The sequence below is a fragment of the Myodes glareolus genome, chromosome 6, assembly GCF_982192425.1.
Source record: "Myodes glareolus chromosome 6, mMyoGla1.1, whole genome shotgun sequence".
NCBI classification, from domain to species: domain Eukaryota; kingdom Metazoa; phylum Chordata; class Mammalia; order Rodentia; family Cricetidae; genus Myodes; species Myodes glareolus.
Genome location: NC_142031.1, coordinates 8,587,947 through 8,608,122, shown reverse-complemented (window position 1 = coordinate 8,608,122; position 20,176 = coordinate 8,587,947). Strand labels below are relative to the sequence as shown.

The following is a 20,176-nucleotide window of genomic DNA, read 5'->3' as shown; positions in this document are numbered from 1 at the left end:
AGTTTGAGGCCAGCCTAGCACTGTACAGAGTGAGTTCCGGGAATGCCAAGACTACACAGAGAAACCTTGTCTTTTAAAAACAAAGCAAAGCAAAACAAAAAAACCACTATCTCATTGCATTAGCTAAATAGGAAAAAAAAATCCGCTATCGTGTGCATAAATAAAAATTTAAAATCTCAAAGTATGCTGCCTATTTTTTGAGTCATTCTTATCACTTGGGTGACCACACAGCAGTTGAACTCTACAAGGCTCATAAGAAATCCCCCACGATAGTACCAAGGTGAAGACTTGGAAAATAATAGAAACATTACTTCTAGTACTCCAGCATCCCAATTTAGCATCATCTTTCTGTCCTTGAACTCCATGCAAGCCACCTTCCTGAGTCAGGCAAATCCCCACCTCTCCTTCAGGACAGGACTGGCTGCCCATCACCAGTCATTTCTCCTCTTTTACTGACCAGTGGCATACTTGTGCTGGATATCAGGACCCGATGTCATCTGGGAAGAACCAGCCCCATAGTCCCGGCCATCACAGCCACGAAGACAGAAAACATGCTTGGCTATTATAGCATCCACGGAAACTTTCTCCCTGACCTGGAAAAGACCGCTTGCTTGGATCAGGTCCATAGTCCCAGAAAATACCTGGTCCTTTTTCTGTTTCTGGTGGGGATACAAGAAAGCCATCATCTATCACCTGTCACCTTTGCTCTCAAGGCAGAAGAAGTCAGGGGTGGTGTAGGGGACTCCATGGTACTCTACAAGGATAGGGACAGATCCTTCTGTTTCTGAATGCCCGGTGCCTGACACACCATGGGGCCGTGCAGGCAGATGCTTAGCAGTGCAGGGAATTAAAAAGGCCGTTTCTAGGAGGCTTAAGGCTCTGTCTGATACTATCTCCCAGGACATCCCTCTCTGTAAGGACCCAGATGGCATAGGCTGGCATCAAAACCCATATAAATCTTTCCATTGTCCCTACCTCCTAGTTCCCAATACATTGAGACCTGAGCCTGTCACCAATGCAGCTCCAAACTTCCCAGGTTTCCAGGCCTTCTCCCTTATTAGAACAGGAAATTGGGATGCTAGAATCCAGGGCACATGGGGCCTACATGCTGTGGCTCCCCATCTAGTGGCGACTCTACCTGGAATTTAAGGTGAAATGCTCCCACCCCTACGCTCTAGTGACATCTTGTCCCAGATGCTGCTCTGGGTTCCTTCCTTCCAGGGATTGGCAAGGACACAGTAGCTGCTACTGCCAACAATCGTGACGAGGCTGGAGAGGTGTCATATAAATAGGCTGGGTCTGCCCAGTGGCTCCGCCTTCCCTCTGGCTCTGGTCCCACTTCTTCCTTTTCCTCATTCTCACAGTGAGCCTGCTCTCAAGCGCTCTTCTGGACTCCAGCTGCTCCCTAACTGTCTGTGTGACCTTGGGCAAGCGACTCAACCTCTCTGAGCTCACTCGTTCCCTTCCGTTGTGAAATGGAACAAGAATGCCTGTCTTTCGGGTGGTTGTGAGGGTTAGAACATAAAGGACACCTAGCATCAGGCCCAGCATGCTGTGTGACAGTTACTGGTGGTGACGCTGAGATGGCTTGAGGAGTAACAGCAGGAACTTGGTCTCCACCCTCGAAGGGCCACTGTTTGGCTCACAGTCGCATGGGTTCAGTCCCCTTGGACCAGCTGGACAGCTCCAGAAGCCTCTGCAAGCTGAGGAAACTCGGGTTCTGACACCAGAATGCTAGGTGAGGCTGGGAGACTCACTTCCCTTCTCTGAAGTCACTTCCCCATCTACAGCCTCTTGGGCACTGGTCTCCTCTGAGTTAAGTTGTCTTTCAGTGGGGCTCCACCTCTCAGGAAGCTGCCTGGGCTTCCAGGGTTGGACAGCCTAAGATGCAGAACTGAGGCATTCGGACCCAACCTCAGCCCTGTTTATGGCTCAGAAGTCCCAGGTACCCAGCTCAGGGTACCGGCTCAGGCCACTGGGAGACGTGTTTGTGACAAAGCTAACTGAATCCCTCAGGAAAAGAAACTGACATTCTTTGAAAACAATCACATAGGTAGGTTTGGTTTTTTGATTTATTTGGTTTTTGAGACAGAGTCTCATTACATCCTCCAGACTAGCCTTGGATTTCCTAGTCTCCCGACAATGGGATTATGGCACCACTACTATGCTAACCATAAGTGATTTTCTTGACAAAATATATTAAATAAGCAAGAAAGAAATAACCACAGCAATGCAAAATTCTGGGCAAAATGGAGCCTTTAGTTTCATTCAAATCAAAACTCAGTCCTGCCTAGAGTGATGGTGCACACCTTTAATCCTATCACTCAGGAGACAGGAGCAGGAGGAGCTTTGCGAGTTCGAGGTCAGCCTGGTCTGCAGAGTGAGTTCCAGGACAGCCAGAGAGACAAAACAAAGAAACCCTGTCTTGAAAAACTAAACAAGCAAACAAAAATTCTGTCTCAACTTGGACTCTTTGGGTTGTGTGGGCTCAGACTAGTCTCTTTACTTCCTGGAGCCTTGTTGTCCCACGAATTCCTTGAGGGTAACAGCCCCCATGCCATGAGAAGATCTCAAAGCGTACACATGATTGCCTGTGCTATGTATCTAGTGTCTGGCACACAGCAGGCATCCAACTACTGGTAACTGTTGCTGGAGATATTACCATCGCCAGCCTCTCATTGCAAGCAGAGGACCTGAGGCCATCAGCTTTGCATGTCCCTTCCCAAAGAGCTGGTGACTAACCCACAGAACATATTAACTGCCATTCACCTTCTGGCACTTTCCAGCCAGGGCAGCTCAGGAGGGTGGTCCCGTGGTCTGGCTTCCCTGGACTGGTCCCTGCAGCATCCCTGCCTCTGGCCTTTGTCGAGCAGCTGGGGCGCAGGCTGCACGGTCTGCCCGTGAAATGCGACTCATGGAAAACATGCATATTTGTGACTGGGTGCGTGTTTCTATTTCGGGCTGACACTGCTCTCTTTATTTATTTTCCCCGGGATATTGGTGCTTTGGAATCTAGCTTTGGAGGGCGTTTTGACAGACTTTGAAGGCTCTCCCACTCCATGGGCAGAAACAGGCTCCAGCGGGAGGAGGGTGGGCAGGGACAGAGAGGGCTTCAAATGACAAGCCCCCTCCCTTGGCTAGGACAAGGGACGGTGACTCTCACTGCCCACACCTGAGCATTCAGGAAAGGGAACACAGAGGTGTACAGGTGAGGATATAATTCCAAAGAGGGGAAAAGGAGAACTAACCACCAAGCTTCCAATTAAACTTCTGTTACTGTCGGTTATCAGCACCAAGGCTATTACTATCAGCTTCCACAGCATCACCATGGTCATCATTTTGGAGTGCCTATATTTACAAACAATGGTAGATTGGTGATTCCCTTAGGGAGCCCATCCTGTCCCTTGGCATCATACTTTGCAGCCCCCAAATGAAGAGGTTTTGAGAAACTGCTTAGCCAGACGGTGCTGAGGCCTGCCTTCCCTCCCTGCACAGATCTGACTACCCATGGGCAGGCTGTTTGGTTGGGTCCTAGAGACTTGAGGCTGACACTCGAGATAATACTGACAGGTGAGGTATCTTGGCCAGTCCCTCCTGTGAGGCCATGTGTCTGGGGACAAGGATCTTCAACCCAGCCACCCCACCTGCCTTTGAATGGCCAGGTGTGGTAGGTAGTGAGGGAAGTCCTTGTTACCATAAGAAAGGGGCTTGGACCTTCATGGCTCGACACAGTGGACAACCATATCAGTGCCGGCCTCCATGGAGACTAGGCCCGAGCAGTGAGACCCTAAGAAAATTACTTGGCATCTCTGGTCCTAACCAACTGGGCATTCCTTGCTGGGTGGCTTGGGCAGTAGTGAGGATTTCTGAGGAAGCTGGGAGGCACTGTAACCTCTGGGAGTTGCAACCATGATTTTCAATTCCAAGTCCAGCCACTCATGAGAGAGTCGGCGTTCTTCATAATCAAGCCCAAAAAAGAATCCTGTGGGCAGTGGTGCCCTTGTGTAACGGAAAGCCTGGAGCTGAGACTAGGGTGGAAGTCTGTCCAGGGAGCTCTGGGTACCTGTGACAGGTTGAGACCAAGATCTAGGTGTCTCTATTTCTGGCTCATTTCTCCCTCTACTATCAGGATTTTTTCAAGCCTTTTCTGGATTTTAAAGACAAGAAAAAGAGACGATCAAAAGGCAAGCTGGGGCATGGGTACAGATCCTTCAAAATGCCAATTCTCCAGGAGGACTAAGGCTTCCTGTGGCCCCAGCACTATCTCACTCTCCAGGTTCTGGTGCCCCTCAAGACACTTTTTGAAGCTTCTGGCCCTGGAAAATTTCCAAAGATTGGCAGTAAGCACTGCCAAGGCTATTGGACACAGAGGATGTATATATATATATATATATATATATATATATATATATATATATATATATCCGAAGAGGCAGCAAGGGGTGAATAGAAACTGCATGCAGCTGAGGAAGCCATCCTGAGTCAGTGCCCCAAAGGCCAGCACTGCCAGCACGGGTATCAGAGTGCAGACTGGGTCAGGCACAAGCGAAGGAAAGTCAGAAAAGGAATGAAGTCAGCCTGGAGGGATGATGGACGGGAAAGACCAAAGAGTGTGCATTTGAAAGATAACCCTGGGAAGGAGCAGAGCAACGAACAAAGACAGCACAAGCAAGGACTGCAGACCCTGGAGGGAGAAGATATGCCAGGAAGAGACTTGAGTAGGCATGGGGGTGGAGAGTATGAAATGGACACTGAGCTTCAAACCAAGACAGTGAGGCGCCTGCCTGCCTGGCTGGGCTGCTGCCCGGAGCTTCCTTTGAGCCTAACAGCTGCTTCGCTCCTTCTGGCAGACACTCTGATTCCGGGGAGGTCTGCAGTAGAAGGAGAAAGGGGATGTTTGAGCCTGTGTGTGTGTACACATGCCAGTCTCTGTGCCCCACAGCCTGAGACCCTGTGTGTCGTTAGGTGTCAGCGGGAATCCTGTGCAGTGGTCTCCGGAGTCTGGGGTTTTAAGCATCCTCCAGAGAGAGCGTGGGGTGGGATGCATGCTGGTCCACAAACTGGGATTTGTGGAAAGATTAGGCTTGTCCACGTGAGCGTGAATCCTAGGTCTGAATGTGCGCTGTGTGTGCCGATGAGCCACGAAGGGAGTATGTTTACCAGAATGGTGTGTGAATTTGTACATAGAGTGTTGGCAAATGATCTACGGATAGTGTGTGTGTGTGCGTGCGCGCGTGCTTAATGCGTGCCTGTGGAGCATGGGGCTATAGGCTCCGGTGCGCTGTCCGCGGTACTGACCGAGGGTGCGGACAGACCAGGACCCGCACTCAGATTCAGGAAGCATCGCTGTTAGCTGGCATCCTCCATGGAGCAGAGGTCCTGGAGAGGAAATCTCCAAGAAGACATCTCCCCCGGGGAGTTGGGAAAAGTTCTCCCAGCGGCAGGGTTGGCTCTCGGGACTCGCAGTCACTTACACTGGGAATCTTCCCCTGACTCTGGGTTCCATGGCTGCTCAGATACCCACCCCATCATAGCCCTCACTGACCGTTCTGGGCCGAGCCAGGGACCCTCTAGCGCTAGGCTTCTATTGCCTACTGGAGCCTCAAGGGTTCCTTCACGCAGCGGCACCTGCAGCGGGTTAACCGCGCCCCAGGACTCGAAGAACGTCCCGCTGAGCGCATGAGTGCTCTCAAGAAGGGGGCAGCTGTAGAGGCCATCCATCGTTCACCCTTTCCTGTCCCCTCCCTCCCCTGAAGCCCGGCGGACAGCGGATGGGGGTAGCTGATGCTCAACTTTTATGGACCCAGACAGACACCCACTGGGACAAGCAGGGGTACGGGGGTCGGAATCCAGGCTGACTCTGGACGTTAAACTCCTTCCGTCAGACCGAAGCTGCAGCGGCTCCCTAGCGCCTTGATGTGAGGCTGAGATCCGACCTCGGAAGCGCGGGGACAATCTCTAAGATCTGAACTCTGTCCTCATCAGCCAGCTTTCCTGGGACGCCGAGGCCCTCGCCCGAGGTGGCCCGAAAGCGGGAGAACTTTCCACACTCCCCTCCTATTCCCTCAACCCCCCGCGCAGGCCAGGGAGCGTGTGGCGCGTTAGCCCCTTCCCCTCCTCTGAGCAGCGCATCCCCAGCCCCGATGGCGACCAGCGGCCGTCCCACTCACCTCGCTGGCCGAGCTGAGCTAGGGTGAAACACAGGTGCCGTAGGGAACTGGGGGCTTTGGCCACCCCGCCGAGAAGATTTGTCCCTTGTGGGGAGTCTCTGGGGAGGAGGTCCTCGGAGCTGCAGGAGCCCAGCGTTCTCCCAGCTCCTCTCCCGGGCGTGCAGACCGCGGGCAGGCCAGTGACAACTGCGTCCCCAGCGCGCACCCGGAGCACTCGGCGCCGCCGCCGCCTTTTATCTGCCGCCCGCCTTTGTTTGGGTCCCGGTTCCTACCACGGGGTGCGGGGGGTGTCCCGGGCAGGTTCTGGAGTCACGCCGCACCACGGCCACTGGCGCCTCCAGCCTCAGCGCCTGCGGACTCTGCGTCACCGTCCCGGCGAGGGCTTGCGCTCCGCCGCGCGCTGCTGTCCCCCGATCCCGCCGCCAGGCGCCGCCCTGGCTGTCGCTCCCCCTGCGGGAATCGCGCGGTGGTACAGCCAGGCTCCCCGCGCTGGCGAGCAGGGGCTACGCATAGCGCAGCGACCCCTGGGGGTCAATCCCAGACTCTGCAAACGGCCCTGGCCATGCCCTCTACCGGCCCCCGAGGTTTCTGGGTTCCCAGGTCTCTCCCAGGCGTGCGCTCCTGCTGGCGGCTCTCAGCGACATCTGCCCATCTTTGGCATTTCACCAACCCGCTGGACACTCGAGGGCATTCCCGGACGCCCTCCGGAGGTGGCTGCCAAGCCCAGGCGCCTGGCACCATCCCTTCCTCCCTCCTCTATTCACCTCTCTGGCAGCAGAGCCCAGAGCCCTGCCAGCCCCTGGGACGAGACACTCGTCCAGTCAGCACAAGGTCTGCCTGCCATCCCCTGCAGAATGGGTGTCCTAAGAGAAAGGAGCCCAGGAATCAAGACAAGCCCCCCCCACCCCGCGTGCCTCATTTCTCTCTTTCAGGGCTCCAAAGGCATTGGCCTTATTGTCACCCAAGGAGAGGCAAGCGAATCCTCAAAGGGATCTGGTTCCAGCCTCATGCTGCAGGAGGGATGCACTCAGGAGATTATGATGTAAAATCAGAATGTGAACTTCCGGAGAACCAAGAAGATAGAGAAATAAGTGAGCTGAAATCTCTACCTTCAGGAAATCTCCATTTTATAGACGAGAATGCAGGAGTATTATGAAAATTCTTGAAAGTCCCACCCCTGGCTCTACGAACCGTAGCCCGTGCCCCCATCTGTAATTTTGAAAGAGGAAACCTAGGGGCCTGGGCGATGGCTTAACAGGGGCTTGCTGCCAAACCTGACAACTGAGTTCGATCCCCAGGGCAAACCCACTCTGTGAGCTGTCCTCTGAGCTCCACTCACACACTGTGGTACACAAGTACATCCCTCCAAACACACAACAAACAAACAAATAAAATTTCAATTAAAATGGAGACAACTTGGGAGTTCTCTGAACCCCTCTGACTTTGGGGTTCTACAGTGAACCCCTGTTGTTAGTTACTCACCTGCAGCACCTGTTCAGCTTTCTTGGACACAGTCCCCTGGGGACTGCACCCACTGACTGGCTGCCAGGTGGAGGTATGCACACTTATGATCCTGGGTGCCCCAGAGCTCATCTGCATAGAAGCAAATGACCAGAGCTAATTTTCCTGCCCTGGCATTTGCCCCCATCCCAATATGCTTGGGAAGGATTTATAGAGGATCCACGGGCCAGCCACCAAATCTGTCAGAAGATCTGTAGTGAAATCATGCCACCCTGAAGACACTAGGGTTAGGGTCTGTTCCTGGCTGAAATGATGGAGAGAGAGAGAGAGAGAGAGAGAGAGAGAGAGAGAGAGAGAGAGAACTAAGGGCTAAAATGGAGGGTGTGTGTATTGCGCCACAAAAGCAGAGGCCAAATATGATACTCTAGGCAGTGCCTTGCAAACGTCTGGCCCCACCTAACATATCCCAGAGGGAGGCAGAAAAAGAGGAGCCATGGGGGGAGGGGGAGGAAGGAGAACCAAGGAATTCTTGTTTCTAAGGGAGTAATGGGAGACACAAAGTGTGTTCCCAAGCCCAGCTGAGAGCAGACGCTTGCTCTTCTGGGTGAATAGCTTCATTCTTTTCTGCTTGTTTATAAGACTTCTTGCTTCTAAGAGCCCCCTTAAAGTTCTCCAGAGGCCCTGAGTTTTTCCCTGTAGTCTGACAGAATCACAGGGCACCCATTTTTGCTCCCACCAACCCACACTGTGGATATGACCTCATTCCCTGGAACTAGATTTGCTAAGAGCCCCCGATGACATCCTCCCTACTTTTATTAAAGTCCTTTCTCCCCTCTCTAGAGCTCCAGGTAATCTCCAGAGGGCCAGGGCTCACTCTGCCTTTCACAGGGGACCCTCTTCAAAGGGAAAGTACAGAGGCAGGGGACTGACCATGGTCTCTCTCTCCACCCCACCTCTCTCTCTTGTGTGTGTGTGTGTGTGTGTGTGCGTGCGTGTGTGTGTGTGTGTGTGTGTGTGTGTGTGTTTTGTAAGGGTGATACCAGAAATCCTGAAAGGATATGATTTGCCCAGGCCATCAGCGGGGTTTTAAAAATGCAAATGGAGTCAGGCCTTTGAAATATGTCTGCTGTAAGGGAGAGCCTGTGGTGGCAGCCGAAAAGCCGCAAGTGTGGAAAGCTGAGTGAATCCTGTTCCGGGGCTGTTAGCCTTCCCTCTCTCCCTGGCTGTCCCTGTCCTCAGGCACCTCCCCGAACCCCACCCCTTACCTCCAGGATCTCCCCAGAGATGACTCCACTGGTCCCGCGATGGGCCTAGCTGTGAGGCAGCGCAGACCTCCATTCCCCATCGTCTCCTCGGTCTCCGAATTCCAGTGCCTTCTGCTGGAAGCATTTCTTGGGTCTGATTTAAATGCCTTGTGGTGCCCAGGAGCTGCTTCCCTTGTACTTGTCTTCCCAACTAATTGAAAAACCTTCTCTTGAAAGGGGTGGGAGCCATAAAGAGCCACTTTGTCCTTGCTTCCCGTTCCTCTGCTGCCCCTTCTGCTGGTCTCCAGCTATGCAAAAACAGGGCCTCCTAGTTTTCAGGCCAGCTTCCTCGGGAGATCTATTTTCCTGTTCCACTCCCGACCAACTGCTGTGTGACCTTGAGAAAGTTACTTCACCTTGCTGAGGTCTCACCTCCCGCTTCCACTTATAGAATGGAGACAACGAAAGTACCTGTGCCCTGGCAATGGCTGTCAAGGCTTTGCAGACAAGAGCATCCCTATGAAATGCAGCATTGGACACATTTGCACGGCACAGATTCAGATGCGGGTAAGTGTCGGTGCCATCTTCCTACTCCTGGAGCCAGGATGCCAGTTCCTCCCATTTCTTTGCTCCACCAGTGAGGAAGATTGTGCACAAATTAGGTTATTTCACCTGATGGCTGAGCAGCTGAGGGTTAAGCATATAGGGAGGGTTGGGAGTGTTTATCTTTAAAACTATGCTACATTAAGATACCGCGCCCAGCATGGTGGAAAGGAATACAAACTTTTTAAAATAGCTCCCCTTTTTAATCTGCTAACACTCTAACTTTGGGGAAAGTTGGGGTTGAAGGTGTGTGTATTTGTGTGTGTATATGTTGTAGTAACCATGTGAACTGGGGTGAGTCAGCTTGCTTTGCTGGCACTTAGTTTACCCATCTGCAAAATGGGATTAAGGAGGACCGCCACTGCTATTACACTTGCAGTGGCTGTTGCGGACTCATTTCTAGGCAACTGTTCAATCGTCACTTATATAGAGTTTAATCCAATGTAGTCAGAAATATAAATGATAGAATGATTGGTTGTGTTTCAGCAGTTGCTAGGCTGGTGAGGACAGAGCTTGGTCAGCTTGCCCAGGTCCTCTTTGAGGACATCGTCCTCTTGAGCTCACACAAGGTCGTGGGTGAACTGGGGTTGAATTCCAGGCCTTCCAGGGTCCAGGTTTGCACTTGCTCTGAAATACTGTCTTTCCTCCCCTCAACCCCCTCTTCCCTAAAGCTCCATTTGGGAGTCTGAGTATACAGAACTCTCATAAGGAGAGAATAGATGAACTGATCATTTAGGAGAAGAAAGAGGTTTGGGGAAAGAGACAGTGCCAACCCCAGCTGGGTTGCTCTGAACAGGGCTGGTTTGGGGGGGCTTGGCAGATGGGTAGCACCCTTCTTCCTCCCCCAGCATTCTGCAAGCAACCAGGTCTAGCATTCCTTTCCCAGCCTCACTTGCCTCCTCCAAGGAAGCAGGCAGCCTGCGCCAGAGTGAATACAATCCAAGTTATTAATTGCCTGCAACAATTAGCCCAGTGCCTGGGCCTGCAGACGCCCAGGCTCTGAAAGAGGGAGCCAATTACAACTTCATCAATATTCACGCTGCCGCATAATCTTCTCCTGACATGAGGCCCCCAGCTCCCCACCCATGTTTCTAGAGGCCTTTGCTCTAACCCACAGCATCTTCAGAAGACCCAATATTGCTGAAGCCTTTGAGAGGAAATGTCACTCGGGGCCGGACCCAGAGGGACGTTTCGTGTGGTAGAGTCGTACCACTGGGAGAAAAGACAAGGACTGTGCCAAAGACCTAACGGAGTGGCTCCAGCCGGGATGATTGTATTGTGGGGGAAGCACTAGTGTCTCCAGGTTGTGGATATCAATAGATTCCTTGCTGCTCTTGTTGCTAGAATGGCTCGGAAAGGGAAGGTAAAACTTCTAGGGCTTTGCACCATGTGTGCTTATGTGTCTGTAATGTGTTTGTGTGTTGTGCAGGCCATACATCCACATCAGGATCCTCCTCTATTGTTCTGTATCTTATTTTCTGAAATATGCTCTCACTGCACCTGAAGCCCACTGATTCTGATAGACTGGCTGGCCAGCAAACTCCTGGGGTTCTCCTGTCTCTTCTCCAGTGCTGGGATTGCAGGCATGTGCTCCTGGTTCAGTCCATGGGTCTCCGAACTTAGGTCCTCAGGTTTGTACAGCAAGCGCTTTGCTAACTGAGCCATCTCCCCAGACCAAGTTCTAGTCTTAATTCCAGTTCTGTCACACACATGCTTCATGGCCTTGTAGAAGTCGCTTCTCATCTCTGAACTGATGTCCTTACCTGCTCCCTTCCTCGTGCAGGAAGGAAGATTTTGGAAAGGGACTAAGCAGAGCCTACAAAGATGGGCACACAAGGAGCTGGAAAGAAAGACAGTATTTCTGTTCTGTCTAGGGAAAGAAAGATCTGAGAGGAGAGACCATGACCCCCAGGGAAGAGTGGGGCGATGGGAATAGGACAGATAGGCAGTTAGAAGCACCGGATGCTGGCCCCAGATTTGCTGTAACTCACTCCTTGGCCTCAGCATCCTTTTGTACCTGGTCTCTTGTTCCTACTTGCCAAGTGAGGACACCAAAATAGATGAACGCAGAGGTGCCCCAGTGGAATCTCCCAGGAAAGTGTGGGAGGCATGACGAACGTGCAGTGGGTCCACAGCGTCAGAGGAACAGGAAAGCCCTGATTTTCAAAGGGCAAACGGCAGGGGCAGTTCTGTGAGTGAAATGGCCCAGGGGCCATGAGACGAGGCACACCGCTCTCACGGCCAGAGCCGTGCACCTGTGTTTCTGTGCCAGCCAAAGAAACAACACACTTTAAAAAATCAAGATAGAGAATAAAAATTATCTCCTGGTACAGAATTTCTGAGACAGACTGTATTAAGAATCCTTGGACAGAGCCTAGCCCAGGATTGCTTCAGCACCATGGACAGTGACTGGCAGTGGCTGTGGTCAGGTGAGGGTTTTATAACTGCCCAAGTTCAAACCTTGGACTTGGTATGAGGCTTGGAGCCAGTGTTATTGAGCAGCACTGAGGTACAACCATAAGCTTGTGTTGCCTGGTTTTCAAGTGCTCGGTGGAGCTGCCCAAACCTTGAGAGGACAGAGGTCTCTCTCACGGCCTGTCTCTCTGCTCCTCCAGGGATACTACTCAAGGCTCAGCACGAAACCTTAGCCTGGCTCCCCATCCTGCCCTTTATCTGCCTGGCTTCAGCTTCCTGGTAGAAGCTGGCCAGGATCTTGTGCTCCACTCAGCCCTGCTGGCCCACTGGCGCCAGGAGACAGGACAGTTCTCACCCTGGCCACCAGTATCCATCTAGAACTCTGCCGTGACAGCAAGAAAGAGCTTTCCTGGATCTTCCCCGTCAGGAATCTGTATGGCTCTGATGGGCTGCCCCCCAGTGACAGCTTCGCTTCCTGCACGTCTCGTGTGGGCAGGGCGCAGAGCTCTCTACTCTGAAACACAGTGGTGGGGCACTGAGCTGGAGTGGAGGGCTGGGGGGCAAATCCGAGTTTTATCAGGTCATATGCCAGTTAGGCAACAAGAAGGCTGCCAACCATGTCTGTCATGACCCTAACCAATGGCTGCCATGGATTGGGTGCCAGGCCCTGTATACGTATGCTTTCACCCCAGCTCCGCCCCCAGGGAGTGAGTTTTCTTGTTCATCTATTTTCAGAGGAGGAGGAACCGGTGGCTTCAGGTCACCAAGCGGAAAAACTGAGGAGTCAAATTCAGGGAATTTGATTCTGTAGCCCAAGTTCATCTTCACATTCTGCCCACTTTACAGTTGTGAAGACTGAGGATTGGAGCTGTCAGGGCACTCACATCCTAGAAATGAGAGATGATGCAGCAGGTTTGAACTGAAGGCAGCGCTGTTTCCTCTCTGTCTCCCATGGGGAGCACATGTCTTTCTGCTCTGGTCTGTGGACCTCAGGTCTTGAACACAACTACTGTAATATCTCCGCACGTTTTTAGCGAAGTGATTGCCAAGAGAGCTGGTCTAAGCCAAAGTTCACATTCAACTTGACTGAACTTGACATTGTCTGAGTTGAAAACGACCTACCTCAGGAAACCAGAGAGACCAACCAGCCCCAAGGAGTCACACCTGGTCTCCCTAGGACAAGATCCAGGGCAGGACTAGTGACTGCAGACACCACAGCCCTGACTTCCCCTGGCTCAGGTCCCCAGGTCTTCCAGCCTCTTCTGCAAGCAGCAAGACTGAGGCCCAGCCGAGGATCCCACGACCGCGGTTCCTTCACGGCATTGCTGTCCTTTCGGCCACTTCTCTTCTGTCCCCTCCCTGCCTTCTCCAGGTCCTCATTTTGCAGCTGGGCACGTCGGAGGACAGCTGCTCTTGTTGGCATCCTGAGCCACATCTGGCAGATGTGTCAGCAGGATGCAGAGGGATGTGAGTAGCCTTAATGTGATGTGGGGAGCAGCCGTGGGCAGAGCTGCGCCTGAGGAATCCGCTTGATGGCCTCTCCCTCCCCCTTCTTTTCGTCTCTTCCCTGCCTCTCTTCCTTTTTCTCCTCTTCTTTTTTTGTCTCTTTCCACACTCCACACCCCCTGACCTCATCATTTACCTGTACAGTCTTTTATATTGGTCCTAGTAATTCACCATCATCTCCCTTCATCTTCCCATGACCGAGGGGTGGAGGGAGCATTGTCTCCCTTCTATAGACAGGAAGAATGTAGAAGTCAAGATTTGTAAGGCCCAGAGAGTTCAAGCCCAGTCCCTGGGTCTCTACTTTCCCAAGCGCTGAGGGAGGAAGCATAGCACCTCAGCCCTGTGGGACAGGAAGGCCAGAGCTGGTGATCCATGCTTTTGGTCTCAGACAGGTTGTTGGGAGGATGTGTCTGCCTTGAAGCTCGGAGCTGGTCTCGAAACCAGCCTAGACTGTGAGTCTCTGAGGTCCAGCTTAAACCCCCTCCCTGCCCTGTGCATGGGGTCAGACCAGGGTCCATGATGTTTATAGGATGTAAAACCAGAGTAAAGGAAGCAGAGACAGAAAAAAACGCAACCAGGCTGTTCCGCAGGGACCCAGGCACAGAGGCCTTCTCCCCCTGGGATTCTGTGACTGTCATTTCTGCACTGGGACGGAGTGTTTGGTACTGGGTGAACCTGAGTGCTTTGATGTCTGTGCTGCTCTCTGGAGGATGCTGTCTGAACTCACCTTCCAGCTGCCTCATAGCAACCATGACTGTGATACCGACACTCAGGAGGCTGAGGAAGGAGGATCCTAAATTCTAGGCCACCTTGGACTACATATTGAGATCATGTCTTTTAAAACAGCAAACACACCAGGCAGTGGTACTCACCCTTAATCCCAGCACTTGGGAGGCAGAGGCAGATCTCTGTGAGTTCGAGACCAGCCTGGTCTATAGAGTGAGCTTCAAGACAGCCAGAGGTGCACAGAGAAACCCTTATACGACAAGCACGTGAGAAGTTGGTAAAGTCAAGTGGGATTGCACGCGCTGTTTCTTGGGTGCATGGCGGACCCCAGGAAGTGTTGCTGCTGCCTCCTAGGTGCCGGGATTGTCTCCTCCCAGCACCTGCTTCAGTGCTGTGTTCTCAGCTGCCTGCTCTTAGTGTTTGCTTGTTTAGTGGGTTTAGATAACAAGGCCCCAGCAAACAGCTTGTGATATACCAGCTGCCCACACAAGCCCTGCAGTCAGACAACTTGGGCTCAAACCTCAGTTCTTCCAGTGACTGGCAGGTCACTCTGTCACGTCGGGAAAGTCACTAAAGTATTCTGTGCATCGATTTTCCCACCTGCAAAGGAGGCTCATAGTGGTGTCTGCTGATGGAGGCTGTGCCGGGGGCAGGGGGAGTGGGAGAGATAAGTCAAATGAGTGAATGTTGGCTGGCATCCCAGAGGGTTTTATAGAAGAGGTAACAGAGCCAGACACGAGATCTGTAATTATGGGACTTGGGGAATAGAAGTGGGAAGATCGGAGGTTCAAGGTCAGTCATGGCTATGTAGCAAGTTTAAGGCCAGCCTGGGCTACATTCGGCCTTGTCTCAAAAAATAAACAACCGTCACTATCACCAACAAAACAAGAGTTAATGATGAGACTGAGTCACTAGTCCAAGGTATGGCAAATAAATGCCTAACTATTGGAATGTAGGATTAGAATCCAGGACCGACTGGTTCCCAGGCCCATGCCTTTCACCAGCAACCACACACCCAGAAGTATGAGTGGGATGGGGGTCTGTGAGCCCCTCTAGGACAGAGACCACACAGGAGCTTCATATCTGCCTGTCTGCTCCCTCAGTCACCCTTCTTAGCTGGGAGCTCCCCCCTCCCACCGTGTCGTTCATTTAAACCACACTCCTTCCTACTTAACTGCAGCTCCCTAGGGTCCTCCCACCTGCCAAGCCTGCTTACCTTGCAGGTCCCAGGGGGCCTACAGAACCCTGAGCCCCAGCCTTGTTCTGGATCTGGGCCTGGTATGAGGCTCTGAGAGAGCCAGGAGAACTCCCTTCCCCCTATCTCCTGACAGTGGGAAGGTCCATGTTCTAGGAGCAGCACTGTCCCCGCCCCTGCTGCCTGGCCCTTCGGGACCCTCCCTCTAGCCCGATAACCTGCCATTGGCTAGTCTTCCTCTGTCCCTGTCAGCCCCTGCCCACCCCTGTCCTAATACACACTGATGGGGCTTCTGCGTGCCCCAGCCAGGCTCACGTTCCTGCCCCCACCTGAAATGCCTTTCTCCCTCCTCACTGCCAGCGGATTCATCCATCCCTGGGCCAGCTCATCTTGTCATCAGAGAAAACACCCCCATCCTCCCCACACCTTTCCTCTCCAGAGTGCCGCCCCACCCCCTCCTGGCTCCCAGAACAAATTCACACATCTATTTCTGCACTTATCCCAGCCTGGCTTATGTGTTCTTTATGGAGATTGTTGACTAAGTGTGAGGGCTCCTAAATCTTTGCTGGGGGGCCACTTCCCAGGCAAGGGCTCCAGTATGGCTAAGGGGGACCCACTTCCCAGGCAAGGGCTCCAGCATGGCTAAGGGGGACCCACTTCCCAGGCAAGGGCTCCAGTATGGCTAAGGGGGACCCACTTCCCAGGCAAGGACTCCAGCATGGCTGAGGGGGTCCTTGGGCAGCAGATCCTGGAGCTATGGGACCATCTGGCTCCCACAGCCAGGTCAAACCCAGACACTGGTGTCGTCATTTCAGAGACAAGATGATGGATACTTCCTTGAAGGTACAGCTGTCCTGTGATCGCATGGCCTTTGCGGGGTGCTGCAGACCTGGGTCTCTACTCCCTCATCCTACAAGGACCCTAAACCCTGGTGCAGGGCGGAACTGGGGCACATCTGAGTCTCCAGTTCACACTGAGTGTGGCAGCTGGGTTGCTCTGAGTCACTCGAGTCCCTGAACAAGAGGTTTCTGTTTGGCTCACAGCTGGAAGACCAGTTGGGAGCTCTGCTGCGGGTCATGAGTGAGGCCACCTCTGCTCTGGGGTGCTGGAGGGGTCCAAGGCTACTCTGACTATATTCTTCTTCTTGCTAAGCTAGGGATAAAAACAGGCCAATTGTGACCCATAACTATGTCCCAGACTAGGGGCTGCAGAGATGGCTCACAGGTTAAGAGCGCCTGATGCTGTTGCTGCAAACTCAAGTTAAGTTTCCGATGCCCGTGCCTAGCCGCTCACGGCCACTGGTAAGTCCAGCTCTGCCCAAGGGGTGGAAGACTCGACTCAGCGGTGGAGGGTGCTCAGGAGACCCAAGCATGGAGGCCAGCCATGTGATCTTTATGCCGTGTCTAGGCCTCTCTTCGTACGTTTAGACGGAACTGATAACTAGATGGTCCTCCAAAGCCGCTAGACAAGTTCCCCGCCTTCCCCCTCAGAGCTACTAACTGCGGAGTCCTTGGCTCTGTCTCACATTCCCTGTTGGAAGCTAAGCCCGGATGGCTGCACATCAGCAAAGAAGGGCGATGGAGAGAGTGCCTCCCCCTCCGCAGCATTGTGACATGGCGGAAGGGCACAAGGGTGCCTGGTTTGCTCAGTCCTGACAAGCGAGAGCTCTGGACCTTTGGCACACTGTCTTCTGGCACCATCTGCTGTCCAAATTTGGGGAGTTTTGAGGACCTTGGAGTTGGGCTGACTAGGTGGCTCAGCAGGTGAAGGCACTTGCTGCCAAGCTCAAAGATCTGATTTTGATTTCTGGGACCCACGTGATGCAGGAAAGAACTGACCCTCACAGTTGTCCTATGACTTCCTTATGAGCACTGTGCATGTGCATGTATGACGTGTATGCACGTACACACACACACACACACACACACACACACACACACGCACGCACGCACGCACGCACACGCACATACTAAATCTGAAAGCTAAAAAAAGCTTAGTGTGAGGTTTTCATGGTATCATTGCTCAGCGCAGCCTGAGAAACTGTGTGGGGATTTTATTTTTACCTTCCTATAACTGTTCACCCTCTATTTAAAAAAAATTTATTTTTATTTTTAATTATGTGTTTGTGTAAGTTCCTGTGTGGGTTTTGTGTACACGAATCCAGGTGCCCAGGAGAGGCAGGGAAGTTGAATCTCCTGGAACCTGAGTTGTCGGCAGTTGTAACCCTTCCGATGTGGCTTCTGGGAATTGAACCTAGGGATCCTCTGGTCCTCTACGGGTCCTCACAGCAAGTACTCTGAACCACCAAGCCATCCAGTCAGCCCTGTGTCCATCCACTTTTGATCGCAAATGATTACCACCCCTTCCGCTCGATTTCTGAATCACCTTTCCCCTTATGGCCATTTGATTTGGATGGAGGCAAGCATTTGGGAGTTGGAGGAGCCAAACAGGCCAGTCCAATATCCCCTTGACCACTGTGTCTGGTTCATGGCTATGATGGCCTGGTGGCAGATCCAGTTCAGTAATCAATCTTAATGCTTTCGTCATTTGGCTTGGCGAGAGACCCTCATCTGAACAAGGGAACGTGGACTCTTTCTTTACTACTAGCAATCACACCATTGTGTCTATTCTCAGAATAAATGCACCATGAATGGGGGGGGCAGAGAGGGAAAGGGGGGGCAGTGTGAGGGGCTGGATCAAGCTATGCCTGGAGTCTTGGCTCTACTTTTGTGCTTTTCTCTGGCCAGGCAAAGCAGGATTTTGTCACTGATAACAGAAAGAGTCTGGTTAAACAGACTCCAAATCCCATTTCTCATGTCACCTTTCCCCAGGGGAGACATGAACAAATGTCAGTTCATCCCAGATAGAGCACCAATGACAGACCAGAGAAATCATTCTGCCTGAGTCTAGATTGGTGGACCAGTGAGTTTTGGGGCTTGCTTATATAGGAGCTTGGGTGAGGGGTTTCTTACGGAACTGTGGGCAATTCCAAATCAGTCACTTCTCCAAAAAGTCTGACCCCAGCATGGATGAGAACTTCCCCATAGCTGCATAGATGGAGGGCCTCCATCTTACTGCGGATTTCCCATGGGGAGTCTCGGCAGATCTGAGTAAGATGGTCGTGACTGCCATCCCTGACGACAGCAGCCCACAACAGCATATCATAAAAATTTGAACACTCAGAGCTGAGCAAGAGTGCTTAGAATCATAAGTTTGGTGTGGCCCAGAGAGGAAGCCCACAGTGATTAATCCTATCTGGGGGAAACGTGGGAAGAGCTTTAGCTGTGGGTGTGGAGAACCAGTCTCTCCATACTGCGCTTATTGCCGGCACAGATTATCATCCGCGTGCACACAGTTGGTGCTCAGTAAGTGCACGGATTGACTGACATACCCTATAGGCAACCTGAGCAGGAGGAATCCTGAGCAGAATGATGGTGAGATTTGGGGGGAGCACCAGGAGAAAACGAGATGTCAATTTCCAGCCTGGAGGTTGGCTTTCCAAGCAAAGAATCTAAAGACCAGAATGGAGATGAAGACAGTGAGCACCACAGCAGCTGCTGGGCTAACTTCCTACCTGCAGAGGCTAACTTCCTGCCTGCAGAGGCTAACTTCCTGCCTGCAGCGGCACCTGGGGCCCTTGGGGACTGTGATTGGGTGGTGTGCTCCAGAGCGGTCTCTGCATTCCCTGCTCAGGGTTCACAGGGAGAGAGGGTCTGCCAGGGACTCTGGGAGTTCCATCTGGGAAAGTCTTGCAAATAGTGACATTGATACTGAACTCCCTATGCATCGTATCTTAAAATATGCCAGCCTGGGGTTAGGAGTCATCTCTTTATCTCCTCTGGACCTTGTTTCTCAAAGTGCAGTCTATGGAGCGGCAGCACTGGCAACTTGTAGGCGTTTGCTAAAAATTCAGGGGCTGGAGAGATGGCTCAGTTGGTAAAGTGCTTGTCACTCAGGCTTGAGAACGTGAGCTCCATCCCCACCCAGCACCTATGTAAAGACTGTGGTGGTGCTCGCTTGTAATCAAGTGTGGGGGAAGCGAAGACAGGCGGATGCCTGAAGCTGACTGGCCAGGCAGCCTAGCCAATTTATGAACCCCAAGTCCAGTGAGAGACCTCGTCTCCAAAAAGAAGGTAGGCAGCTCCTAGCAACACATCCACGGTTGTCCTCTGACCTCCCTGTGTAACTGAGTGCATGTTGTAGAAAGGTGCTTGCATGTGCACGCATGCATGCACGTGTGCGCGCGCACACACACACACGCGCGCACACACACACAAACCTCATATCTCCTCCTCACTTTGGCAGAGGCTGACCCATGCTTACTGGGCCTTTCTTCATCTCCTCCTCTAGAGTGAGCTGCAGTCTTCAAGGCCTGGCTCAAAGACTAGTTCCACAGGGGACAGTGCTGATGCCTGCAGACAGGGACTACCCAGTACCTGCACTGTGGTCTGGGGAACATCAAGCCCTGAGCAAGGGCTGGGACCAGTGCTTAAGACAGATTCGAATGGTTGGATGGAAAGGGTTGTTGTAGCACGAATAATAAAAGCCAGAGACAGATATTGGGATTCAACCTGAAGATCAGAAAAGCAAAGCAACCAGCCACTAGAGAGACCTTTTACTTCTACCAAATCTTCAGACTGAAGGGACGATCCTCAGATTGTCAGACTTCAGACTCCACACTCCACTGAGCTCCTGTCTCTTCCTGTTTATATTCCTCTTTCTGCCCAGCCATATTGCTCCTGTTCCCACCTCCCCAGTGCCGAGATTAAAGACATGGAATCCCAAGTGCTGGGATCACCTTTGTAAGAGCTCTGTTTTTCTTTTAGACAAATTGAATCTTGTGTAGCCCAGGGTAG

At 52.4% G+C, this 20,176-nt stretch overlaps 1 protein-coding gene across 1 annotated transcript in view; it reads right to left on the bottom strand.

Annotated features, from left to right (window-relative positions):
* Nucleotides 1–6,528, bottom strand: part of Disp3 (dispatched RND transporter family member 3) — a 46,896-nt gene extending 40,368 nt beyond the window's left edge. Inside the window, exon 1 of the mRNA XM_087906876.1 lies at nt 6,171–6,528. The gene's annotated coding sequence lies outside the window, so the exon portion shown is untranslated. The remainder of the gene's footprint in view (nt 1–6,170) is intronic.
* Nucleotides 6,529–20,176: the final 13,648 nt, after the last annotated feature.